The sequence below is a fragment of the Sparus aurata genome, chromosome 4, assembly GCF_900880675.1.
Source record: "Sparus aurata chromosome 4, fSpaAur1.1, whole genome shotgun sequence".
Classification (NCBI taxonomy): domain Eukaryota; kingdom Metazoa; phylum Chordata; class Actinopteri; order Spariformes; family Sparidae; genus Sparus; species Sparus aurata.
Genome location: NC_044190.1, coordinates 2,732,932 through 2,746,088, shown reverse-complemented (window position 1 = coordinate 2,746,088; position 13,157 = coordinate 2,732,932). Strand labels below are relative to the sequence as shown.

At 41.9% G+C, this 13,157-nt stretch overlaps 1 long non-coding RNA gene across 13 annotated transcripts; it reads left to right on the top strand.

The window, feature by feature from the left end:
• Positions 1-1,484: 1,484 nt before the first annotated feature.
• On the top strand, positions 1,485-10,193 carry LOC115579778 (uncharacterized). Of its 13 annotated transcripts, XR_003983734.1 has the most exons (10): positions 1,485-2,751; positions 2,836-2,890; positions 2,959-3,029; positions 3,108-3,713; positions 5,926-5,992; positions 6,081-6,131; positions 6,344-6,406; positions 6,514-6,622; positions 8,844-8,922; positions 9,157-10,193. It is a non-coding gene; the product is annotated as an uncharacterized LOC115579778 (long non-coding RNA). The 13 variants fall into 13 exon arrangements; XR_003983725.1 differs by lacking the exon at positions 2,959-3,029 and having other exon boundaries at positions 1,485-2,115; positions 2,201-2,890; positions 3,613-3,713; XR_003983732.1 differs by having other exon boundaries at positions 1,486-2,890.
• Positions 10,194-13,157: the final 2,964 nt, after the last annotated feature.

The following is a 13,157-nucleotide window of genomic DNA, read 5'->3' as shown; positions in this document are numbered from 1 at the left end:
CGACAACATGCACTTTTGGACGATTTGTGCTCTGTAGCGCTCGTCTAGCAGTGGTTTGCAAGTCGCAGCCCCGGCTTCTCCGAGTGGATAGAAGTGTTCAAGCCATGTCAAAACGAATACACGTATACATGACTTGGAGCGATGAGCAGAATGTTTTTCCTGGTTAGCGGACATGGCTCTCCAGACAGGATTCTCAAACCACACCACCAGCACATCTGGGACCCTCGCAAGTTAAAATGAACGCCAGTTAAGCTAACTGGAGCTGTTTACAACGTTACAGAGAGGGAGGCTTGAGATCAGGAATCGTTTGCTTTTGTCTGGCTCTCCGATTTGACCAATCATGCTCTTGACTGAGGTTAGGACCTCCTACCTCCTCATTTACATATGGACACAGAAATACAGAAATAAATATATGTAGGTGAACAGAAATACAGAAATACAGAAATAAATAAATGTAGGTGAACAGAAATACAGAAATAAATAAATGTAGGTGAACAGAAATGTATAAATGAATAAAAAGCATTTATTCTTTTATTTATACTTTTATTTATTTATTTATACATTTATTTCAGCATTTATTTATTTATTCATTTATTTATGCATGTATTTATTTATGCATTTATTTATTTATACATTTATTTATGCATTTATTTATTTATTTATTTATGTATTTATTTATGCATTTATGCATTTATTTATTTATTTATACTTATGTCAGGTTCGGTCCTCCATAGAAACAGAGAAAGACATACAAACAAGAAAAAAATGGTGACTCATCTATTGTAGATAGATCAATGTAGGAATGTGACACATGAAATACCTGTTGACAACACTGCTAGATAAATTCTACCTGTGTCCTTGATGTTCTGGATGCTCATCAAAAGTTCTGCACATTAAATCCTTCCTTGATTGCCGAGCTGTCTCTCGTCTTAGAATCTTCAATTAAATTGGCATAGGTCCAGCTCTTATTGTTCCTTGCCTACTCCTGTAGGATAGTGGCCAAAAAACACCACTTCTCCTTTCCTTGCTTTTTTGATATAGTCCCACATATATTGGTCTTTGGTTTCAGGCCTTTTCAAGTGTAATTTAATGTGCTGAAAACTGTCTTTTGTACAAGGTTAAAATAAGTTACAAATTTTACATCTGAAAAATTGCTAAACTTCACACTTTTCAGTTTCCAGTGAATTGTGGGATCTATACAAGTGTGTGCGCAGGCCACCCCAGGTCTTAAACGCGCAAGGACAGTCTAAATGAAGACAAGGTACTGAATATTCATGACCAAAAGTACCGTGCTTCACTTGATAATGCTTCGGTAGTGCCCCTTTTGTTGAACCCACAAAAATGCAGGTCTTACCTCCAATTTCCACTGGATATGTCTCGGCTGCGTTGCGTCTCCGCCACGCCGGCGGAGCAGATACGTTTCACTTTAGTCAATGTGTCAATCCCCACCCGGTCTGCTGCGCTGCGTATCTGCTCCAAAAAAATCCCAAAAATGTTCTGAATGCACGGGTTTTGCATATGTTTGCCGTTTTAACATACATCGTTATCAATATGTGTAAATCTAAAGCATGCAAATTACTGAATGTTACAAATGTGGATGGGCTGGTTGTTATTTTAAAGTTAGTTACGTCAATGGTGGCTAGCGTTAGCTCCTAAAGTTTTATGGTAGAATTGGCTTTTTTTCTGCGGATATCGTAAGCTAACTGTTTATTTATAACCGTGTGTTCAGCTTTGTTCAACTTTTTTAGTTAAGAGTTTAGCACAGGCATGGGTCTTAAGATGTTGTTGTCATCCAAATGAAGATAAATAAAGATTTAAGCGCTTGCTATCGTTCAGGCCGCTCTGTTTACTGAAATAAGAAGTGTTCACCCAGCGTGTAAAGGTCGTATAAGATAATGTTAATCTTGTTTAAAATGAAATGTATGTACTATGAGTTTAACATCAGTTTTTCTGTGATACATTGATGCGTCACTCAATTATTCAGGCAGATGGAAGGCATACAGTGGAACGCTGCACAGCCTGTTTTAAGTTGTTCCACTGAATATAAGCCCAGCCTGCCTGCCAAGCTCTAGCAGCACCTTGATGTACACATCAGATACGGCATCACATTCACAGGTATGTATCTTGTGTGTCTGTGTGTGTTCTTGTGTCTTGTTAGTCATTGGCTAATTTAAACATTTTTTTCTTGACTTGCTCTTAGACAAACAAATCTGCAGATGTAATTTGAACTGCCGGAGTGGAGGACACTTTCATTGCCCTAGGTGTGAAAGAAGCATTATTAGAAGGACAGACAAGGAGGGACACCTGAAGGCTTGCCAAGGTGCCACAACATCCTCAAGTGCTGCTCAGATGCGATCCAGACCCTCGTCCATCAGACACATCTGCTACACCCTCTCCCCTGCTTCCACCATCCACCATCCCATACATCTCCTCCTCTGAAGGATTGACTGTTCCTCCTCCTTATACAGTTTAACAGCATAACGTAAACGTTAAAATGGAGTTCATAAACTGGCACCATAAAAAGCTGCTGAGTGTGTGTATGTGTGTGTGACTGCATGGAAAGGTTTGTTCCTGACAGAATTGCTTGTGTAGCAGCAGGATGCTTTTATATCTGGTCATTAATTGAGTGCCAATGGTAGCCACCCATGGTAGGCGGAACGGAGTATAAATAGGGCAGCTCTTCCCGGTGCTTTCTCTTTGCGCTCCTGTCTGACGCGTCACTTCCGGTCCGGAAGTTTTGGCTCTCGGCAGGTAGGATTGTACGCTGCTCGTCCTTACCACGTTGCCAGGTGTTGACCCCTTTAGTTCTTATGGCACATGTATGTTTTGCTGCAGAGCGGCTGAGCTGACGTGCCCTGCTGCTGTGCGCTGGTCCCGTTGTGTTGCGGTGGTAAGTGTCCTCTCTGTCTGCATGGTCTTGGTCGATACATTTTTAAGCTAACGTTAGCATGGTTGCAGGAAAATGCTGGTAGCCCCATGTGTCTCTCCCTCTCTCACCGCCGTGTGTGTGTATCCGATCCGGCCAAAAGGTATGTTGTAGTTGTACTGCGGCACTTGAAAGTGGTAGGGTAGGCTCATTTTTATAGTGTTAATTTTGTGTTTTTTAGATGAGATACAGCCATTGGGACAAACGATCCATGTGGCATAAGAAAAGTCACGATCAGCTGACCGCTGCTGCTTTGTCTGCTGCTTTGTCGCTGCTCTGTCGGCTGCTGTGTCACAGCTTTTGGCCGCTGCTTTGCAGCTGTTCGCTGCCAAGTCACTGCTATCTTAAGTGTGCCTTCATGGCTATGTGTTTAGTTTCATTTTGACACTTTAACTTGTTTTTTTGTTAACTTGTTTTCTTTATCCCACCTGTCTTGACTTTTGATATCCTTTTGGTTAATTTGATTTAATTAACTTCATTAACTTCATTACAACTTCATTGTAATTCATTTGTTTAGGGCAGGTGGTGTTTAATTTTGTTGGTATACAATTGGTGCTATTTGCTTTCTTTTCTTGTTGGTTTATTCTGGGCAATAGATATTTTGTTTGGTTTAATCATAATTTGCCCAGTTTCCATTTTTATACTAGTTTTGTTTCACTATGTGATCATTCTTGTTTTCTTTGCAGAGGCCGGTGGTGGTGGTGGTGCTGGTGACCTGGGTGGTGGTGTCCCTCCCTTCCATGTGTGCTGTGCTTCCCTGGGATTTTTGGTTATTCACAAAGTGTGTGTGAGTGTGTGATTGTCACGTGCCCGGGTGATTTATGATATTTTGTTTGGACCCCTTCCCTCACTAGTTTCCCCACACCAGTGGGCCTCAGGCTGAATAGTCTCTTTTATAATTTGTGGGCGCTGCATTGTTTTAATATTTAATAATAAAATGTATTTGATTGTGAACCACGTCTCATGCCTAATGAGTGACCTTACTTGCGTGTCCTGAGATCAATTGACGGAGTTAAATCTTTGGGTGAAAGTCCCAAGGTGGCGTTGTTGCAGTCCTACCCTTTGAACACAGGCAATTCGATATTACTGTCTTGTGTCCTCCCCTACGCTCGCCACACTTGCATGCTGTGTGTTGTGCGTCAGAGCTGCCAAGCGTCACGCTTTGAGTGTGACAGTCACGCAATTTGACCCATTCTCACACCACATGCCACACTTGACATTTCTCACGCTTATATTTCCCCATTCAATACTCTATATATATATTTTTTTATGATAATAAACTTCGCTCCTCGAGGATTGCCATAGTTCGAGATAACCAATCCTAGACCAATCCATCAGTCATTTGTGCCTAAATCTAACCAACCACGGAAGGCACCACGCAATATAAACCAATCAGAAGCAACGTAAGGTGGGTCTTGGCGTCTCTAACTATCTTTCACACACAACAGCGCCGACATTTAAAACCCACTCGACGCTCTCCTGTGTGTGAAAGAGAGAGCGCGGGTGAGTGTGTCTGTGTGAGAGAGAGAGCACGGGTGAGTGTGTGTTTGGAGACTCTGACTTGAAAGCACGTGTCACTCTGCAGTTACTGTGCTCAACGAGCAGCGGATACTGCCGTGAGTCCCTCCCCCGTCCAAAAGCACTCACAGGCGGTCAGTCTCACGCAGCGGTCCAGCCTGCAGTCAGAGCAGAGACGAGACACACACCACTCCGCGTCCAGGCTGCAAATGAATCGCGGATGCGCATGGCCGCCGCCGTTCCCGCCCTGGCTTACAGAGCGGGGTGTAAATGTACCGTATATTACCAAATAATAGCCGGGTTTCAATTAACCGCAGGGTCTCCTTTAAATGCCGGGTGCAGGTGTATATTTTGATAAATAGCCGCCGGTTCCAAACAAATGCCGAGTCTAATTTATTTACTTTTTACAAATCAAGGGAGACACTGCACGTTTTTCTTCTTCGCCTTGTTCACGTACTGTGCTGCTTTCTGTCAGTCAGTATCACACTGATGATCACCATGGCTCTGGTGCAGCAAAAAAATAAAAAGTACGACTTGAAATTCAAACTTTCTGTCGTAAAATATGCAGAGAAAAACTCGGGAGAAGCAGACGCTAGACGTTTCTCTGTCGACCCCAAGAGAGAAACTGAGCTTCAGCGTCTGTCCGAGGAGGACAGCAACAGGGCCAGGCTGCCTGCTGGAGGGAGGAAGAAGGCTAGCCTGAGATAAACATGCAGGAATGAGTTATCAGCAAACGGGCACGACACGAGAGAGTGTCCCGCAAAATGATCAGGGCGATGGAGAAACAAATGTCCGCCGAGGGCAGAGATGAGGAGTTTGCAGCGAGTGCAGGTTGGCTGAATCGTTTACTCCGCCGCACCAACTTCACTTGCAGAAGACAACTATTGCCCAGCAGGATGCCAGAGAACTCACAGAGAAGCTGGAGAAGTTTGTGACATTTTCATGTGCAATGAACCAGCTTTGGGGGGGCCCAGCTTGCAAAAGGTTGAGAACCCCTGCTCTATTTGAAGGCTAGTTTGTTTTTTGCCTGTTTATCTGTTAATGACTGATCTCATTGTAATAAAATGATTCTTTCAGAATTTATTTGATTTTAAAAAATATTTGGTAATGCGTCGTGAAGGTCTTAAATTTTAATTTTTATGGTCTTAAAATGTCTTAAAAAGGTCTTAAATTTGACTTACTGAAACCTGCAAAAACCCTGATAAATGTATTTTGTCAAAAATACTAATTTCTGGTTAATTAAGACTGGCATTAGAAGGCCACAGTGCAGGGAGAGCCGCTGGCATGGAGGTGAGGACATAAGTCTTAAGCAATAAATCGATGTTAAAAAAGGCCAAATTTTTTTCGCCGAACGCATCGTATGACTAAAGTCTCACTCTTGTCATTTTCTGAAACTTGGCAGCCCTGTGTGTGTGAAAGATAACTTTATCATTTTAATAGCTACATAGCTAATTCTTAATACAGCTTTCTTTCAATTTTAGAAACCTTTCCCAGTCAATAAGTCCTGGACAGTGGAAAGAGACCACTGGTTTGGATATAGAGGAAATGGTATACACTATTTGTAATTTATATCTAAAGTATAAAAAGTATTTAAAGTACTGTAAAATCATCAACTGACCTTTTTCTTACATCCAAGGGGTTTCCAAGACAGCTGTACAGAAATGACTGTGGCATCTTCATGTTGATGGTAGAGACATTATTGGTCTTATTTAATTATGTGTGCTTACAAGATATTAACATCAAATGATTAAAGTTTTATTCATAGTATCCCCTTTACACCGTACTGGATGCCCTTATGATTTCACTGTTGTAAATTGACCCGCTCATTCAAATAAAAATCCCTTAATAATATTTAATCTGACATACATGTACAGTGGTAATTACTTTTTCCTTCTTCAGGTGGCTAGCCAGTTTTGGAAAGCGGTGGTGTGTTATGCTAATGGAGAACTCTGACCTTGGCAGGTGAGAGCACAAAAATGTTGACATTAAATTGACTTGGAAGTGTTCACACTTTATCTCTGTTATACCTATAAGACCTTATTTTTTTTCTTTAATTCTTTTTATTTGAGCCATGGCAAAATGTTTGCCCACTGAACAGACACTTCAAAGGCCATCTTGCGAGAAGAGGTGTCACCAGTCTTCAGACTGAAGAAGCGGAGGATGGATGACATCACTAAGGTCAGATTTTTGGGTGTGCAAATCGGGTACCGTAGGTTAATTTAGAAGACAGTTTAGAATAACAACTTCCTGCAGATTTGGATCAAAACAGGAAGTGTTGGATATTTCCACAGTAGTCAAGTCAAATGACATGAAACTCAGGATACTACTTCCCCATGTGCCCCTGAGGCCCTGTGCAAAATTTTAAGCGATGACCACAAGGTGGCGCTCTTTAAATTGAGCTATTTCATATCTCCACATCTGTTCATCAGATTCACACAAAACTTTGTTTAGTTAATGTCAGTGCCCTCCTGAGGCGAGCTTATGAAGGGTTTACCAATTTGACATTAGATGGCGCTGTGGTGCCACTTTAATTTAATATTTGGCCCAGTGCCCACTTATGGAAATGAAATTCATAGGGGTGCTATAGAATGGCCCCTGTGACTCACTCACCAAAAATGACCAGCAGGTTGCACAAAAGCCTTTTTCGCTCATAAATCCCACTTAATATGTTGCACATTATTAAACCTCATACCTATTAGTTCCCTGAATTCACCTGAATTGTTTGATGTAGGCCACGCCCACTTTTGCAGTAACTTTCCATTTGCAAAATTGCAAACAATGAAAAACCTACTTTTTCGAACTCCTCCTAGATGATTTGACCAATTTGCACCAAACTTCGCATGTAGCATCTGTGGACCCTCCTGACAAAAAGTTATCAAAAGAATTTTAATAGTCCATAACCTGCCCGAAATATAAAATGACAAATTCCTGCATATTGTGTTGAAAACAGACAATCTTGCATATCTTTACAAAATACTGTCTGATTATCACATAAATGTTCATCATTGTGTGGTATGGCCTGATGAGGCTTTGTGTCAAATTTGATGCAAATTGGCCAATAGGTGGCGCTCTGGTCACAGTCTAATTCTTGTGAATGGAAAGTAAATGGGAAATCTTCAAATCCTCTTCAAAACTCTTTGACTTTTAACCTCTTCTTTTCTCTCATGCTTTGAGCTAGAGACACCGTTCCACCTTTTAAAGAGTCAGAAGACCTCAAACTATTGGGCATGTATTCAGCTATTTAAAATGTTTTACCATTTTGAAATCATCACAGTTTTAGTTTTATGGAGTTTTAGGCCATCTTCTGCTTTTATAATGGGTTTGTACTGCATCAGCTAGAGTGCGTGACATCATCACTAGATAACCACTACATTTTTTTCAAAAAATGGCAGGAGTTTGGGAGGCCTTTTTCCACTCATTCTTATGGGGACATTTTCTACTTTGCCTCTGCTGCTGCTCCAGCATATGTGCAGCCAGAGAAACTGTAAGAAAGCTCTACAGGTAAAGGTCCAACAGCACCCTCTACTGGTTCAAAGTCAACTAGCAGTGAACAAGTCAGGACATGCTCAGTCATACTGAAATGCAGCAGACCAGTCAGTGAGCAGACCCTGTGAAGCTGCATGGAATTTCTGTGTTTTTTTCTAATGATGTTGCATAGTTATGGATAATTTGATCACTGTTGCAATATGTGTTATTTTACATGGATATATGTTGTGTGAGTTTGAGTTAGCTCAGTAGCCTGTGTCTCAGTAGTAGTTAGCTGCACTTTGCTTGCACTGCAGCTACATTTGGATAGTGAGGACTTAATGATGAATATTTCGTTTGTAATGCCAATTTTGCAACTTAGTGTATTTGTTGTGATTGTGACCATGCTTATTAGAGTTTAAAGGTCGAATTATTTACTGTTGTTAACAGTCAGTATATAAAGCTATCATGCTGTTTAGCAGTCTATAGGGCCAAACACTGTACTCCTCTCATTATTTGTTCTTTATGTAGACTGAAGGGAGTTCTTCTGATGTCAGCATACATTGTTTAATACCGGCAGGAGGAGAAGCCCACCAAATCACAGGAAAAACGTCCTCAACGCAAGGTGTTGCGTTGACGAGCCCGGCAGCAGCATGCATCGACAGCAGCATGCTCGGACACGCGTGGACTGCGAGGGCCCATTCATCGCTGCGTGCAGCTTCAATAATTATTATTATTATTATTATTATTATTATTATTATTATCATTATTATTTTAATTTAGGTTTACTTTGGCAATGTTTACTGAACATATTCTTCATCAGTATTATCAGTATCTACATCTATCAGGGTGGATTCGTTCCTTGATGGCATCATTGCTTGTATGTGAATATTAAAAATTGATGTTTAATTTTTTTCTTTTTCTGTCTTTTTAGGAAGAGGAGCAACTACAGCCTGTTGCACAGCCTCAGCAAGCCAGTGTCTCCATTGCAAAAGTGGCTGAGAGCGGTAGCGGTAGGCACATTTTCCTGTTCTATTCTGGGATTAATATGATGACAAGGTGCTTGTGAAGTGTCATTTTGCTACATTCTATGCTCTGTGCTTAAGTATACTATATATGGTATATGTATATCTGAAATGAAGGAATGCAATATGTTATCTTTATGTGAATCATTGAGGTGATGATACTGTTTGTGTAGCAGTTATGGTATAGGAAGACAACCTTTTTTCTCTCTGTCGTTTCCATAGGACAACCTTGAGATCAAGATTGTGCATGCCTGCAAAAGGACAGCAGAATGGGTGGAAACAAACCAGCATTTGTCAGCAGCACTGAGATCCTCCCAGTGGCATTGGCAGGTTGTGGCACTGCAGTGGCAACCTGTGGCAACCCATGGCATCTTTGCTTTACGTATCTTTGTTTACACATTTTAACGTGCAAAGTTCTGCACAATTTCTCTTTGTTTTGCACTTCTAAATATTATGTAAATATATATTAATATCTGTTCCATAGCATAAATGTGAATGTAAAATATTGTACTATTCTTATTCTTATATTTTAAAAATATATATATATATATATATATATAATTTTCCCTGTGTTTATATTATTCTTGCGTTTCTAAATTGCCGAGCGGGTGCCAGGAGATCCCACGGACATGCCACAGGTTGCCACTGCGGTGCCACTACCTGCCAATGCCACTGGGAGGATCTCGCTGTCTCTCGCATTTTGTTTTCAGGCAAGTTTGAGTTGCCCAATGCAGTCCAGATGGGAGAGGAGGAACTGGCAGAGGCTACACAGCAATATGCCAGACTTTGGGTTGAGGAGGAGAGTGCGGACATGGATGACCAGGAAAAAGGAAGGCATCTTGGAGCCGTTCGAATTTCTGTTCTTCAAAATTTAACACATGTGGACATTTTGTGAGGAGATGAGTGATAAACCAGGCTACTTGCGAATGCCAAATTGATGATTGAAAGACCTTCAGGTGTATTATGTATAAGAGTTAGGTGAAACCATACACAGAAATAGCACACAATAAAACATTTATTTAACATTATAAATATTGTACATAAAATATAAAAAGCAGAGGCTAATTATGGTTAATGTTGATATGGTTTTAAGTAACTACTCCTGCCCTCCACATGTACGCTGAGGTTGCTTGCATAGTTTAAATATATAGCCTCATCTCTTCAAAAGATCTTCAGGTTTACAGTACAAGCAGACACATAAGCTTCTTGTGTCATGAAATACATTTTCCATATTAAATTCAGATGTTTTTACTAAACTACTGCACGGACGTAATTTTTTTTTGGGGGGGGGGGGGGACACAGGGGACATGTCCCCTGCACTTTTTCAAAGGGCCGTTTATGTCCCCTGCAGTTTTTACCGTCCAAAAACAATGTTACGCTATATTTAACAGAGACACGTCAAGCACTAGGACCAAGCGGAAAACGGCCGCTCAAGCTGAAGCCTGTTTCCCTGAGTTTAGACCAGCCCACAAGCTCCTCGATTGGCTCTGCCATTTCTTGTGTCATTGGCCGTCCCGGCTGTCACTCCTGCTTGCTTGCACACCGGTCTGCTAGTTGCTCAGGTTTCATTTACATTAACGTTTGAATCGGTGTCCATATGCGTATGTCTGTTTGGTAATTAGCCAGGATGTAAATTACCAAATAATAGCCGGGTCGTTTATTTGTTTTAATCACTTGACAGATCAGGCGTTTCATTCAACTTTCAACAGTTGTGCGTTTTCTGCAAGTGAAATTGTTGCGGCGGAGGAAACTCCTCATCTCTGCTGTCACTCACGGTGGCGTACATTTGTTTCTCCATCGCCCTGATCATGTTGCGGGACACTGTCTCATGTCGTGCCTCTTTGCTGATAACTCATCCCTGCATGTTTATCTCCAGCTCCTCGCTAGCCTTCTTCCTCCCTCCAGCAGGCAGCCTGGCCCTGCTGCTGTCCTCCTCGGACAGACGCTGAAGCTCCGTTTGATTTTTTCGCCAATCTCTCACTCTGTTGGGGTCGACAGAGAAACGTCTAGCGGCTGCTTCTCCAGAGTTTTCCTCTGCATATTTTATGACGGAAATTTTAAATTTCAAGTCGTACTTTTAATTTTTTTGCTGCACCGGAGCCATGGCGATCGTCAGTGTGATACTGACTGACAGGAAGCAAGCACAATATGTGAAAAAGGCGAAGAAGAAAAACATTCTGTGTCAGTGGTCACGTCTTCTTCCTTGATTAAAAAATAAAAATAAATTAAAGCTGCAAGCAGCGTTGAACGGGCCCTCGCAGTCCACGCGCGTCGGGGCGTGCTGCCGTCGATGCATGCTGCCGTCGGGGCTTGCTGCCGTCGATGCATGCTGCCGTCGGGGCTTGCTGCCGTCGGGGCATGCTCGAGCAACACCTTCCGCTGAGGAAGTCGTTGCTTCATAATTCGATGGACTGCTATTGCCGGTTTGAAATAATGTCTGCTGAAGTCAGAAAAACTGTGTCAACTGCTGCATGATTCCCCGGACAAAGACTGAGTCGATGGTCCGCCTCTGGAGCTGGCTGAAGAGAATGTGCACACTAGGCATGATGCAATGAAATAGTTTCAGGAAGAAGCTGAGTATCATCCTCCAGTAGCCTCACAAACCTTCTAGCTTCTCGCACAGTGGTAGGCTCAATCTCCCCTAATGCTTTCAAAACACTGGATGATGGAGATGTTCCATCTCACTCTGTTTGCTCTTGGGAGTCTGTGTGCCACCACTGTGTCACACACACTGGTTCTCTCTGGAGATCTTGAAAAAAATCCATGAAAGCCAGCCAGGTCAGAGAAGAACTGATTAACTGATGGGATGTGAGATGTCACCTGCTGCATGATGAAATCTGAAGAAGAGGAAGAAATTGCAGCTCATGGGGGAGTTGCTGTTGTGCTTGTCCCTCTGGGGCTTTAACAGCCAAAAGTCCTACATCTAAAATAAGACCATCAGTGGAAAGCCACAAGATTTCCTACATGTCTATGTATATATTGTCTATGTGAAGTTAAAGATGTGGGATCAAAATCAAGCTGGAGAGAACTTTTTCTACAGTTCTTCCAGCTGCTCTCCACTGTAGCTATGATGTCACGCATTCTATTTCACGCAACACCAGTGTTGGGAATAACGGCATTAGAATAAACGGCGTTACTCACAGTGTTACTTTTTTCAATAACAGTTAACCTAATCAATATTACTATTTCCATTGTTACAATGCCGTTACCGACTATTAAATGTGGCGTGTGACAAACCGAAGCTGATCACTGAAGCTGTTGTCATCCATCTCGGCTCTCAGCCGCCGGAGCTGCAGAGCTGTATTTTTTTTCCTCCGGTGAGGGAGGAGGGAGGAGCGAGACAACCGCATAAGTGATGATGATTGGCTCCCTAACGTTGAGTTAGAGTTCTTAAGCCAATCAGTGGCAATGTTCGGTTTCCACACAAGCCACACACGCACACAGCAGCATCACACACTCAAACTAGCAGAGGGGAACTGTGGTAATGGTGAGTCCGGAGGGAAAGTTGATGTTTTCAAAGTGGAAATACAGACACTACTTTAATCTCCTTTGTCCACATCCGTTGTAAGCAACTCTGAGCACACCTTTTACAAAACTAACACTGGCCAAAACTCTGTTGCTGACGCTGTTGATGATGATAGCAGGCCAGGTGTGGCTAACCTGTGCTCTGCGAACAGCTTCACAGAAACTTGTGACACAGACTGAACTGAATGCAATGATAGACAGGTATGTTGTTGAGAACTTGCTCCCGTTATCAACAGCTGACTCAGACTCCTTCAGAGCACTCATTGACAAAATATCGGGGAGAGCAGGTGCCGGTCAAAGAAATACATTTTCTAAATACATTTGTAGCCAAGCAGCTAAAATGACTGCCGAGCTCAAAAGGGGGAAGAAATAAAAGTAGCGCAACAGTTAATTTCCTGGTAACTAATTACTTTTATAGTGGAGTAATTCTGTTACTAACTCAGTTACTTTTTGGGAGAAGTAATTAGTAACTATCACTAATTACTTTTTAAAAGTAACGTGCCCAACACTGCGCAATACACCCCCATTATAAAATCAGAAGACGGCCTACAAATCCTTGAAAGTAAAACTGTGATGATTTGAAAACCATAAAAGATATTTAAAAACTGAATACATGCCCCATAGTTTGAGGTCTTCTGACTCTTTAAAGGTTAGAATGGTGTGTCTAGCTCAACATATTAGGGACAAGGAGAGGTTGA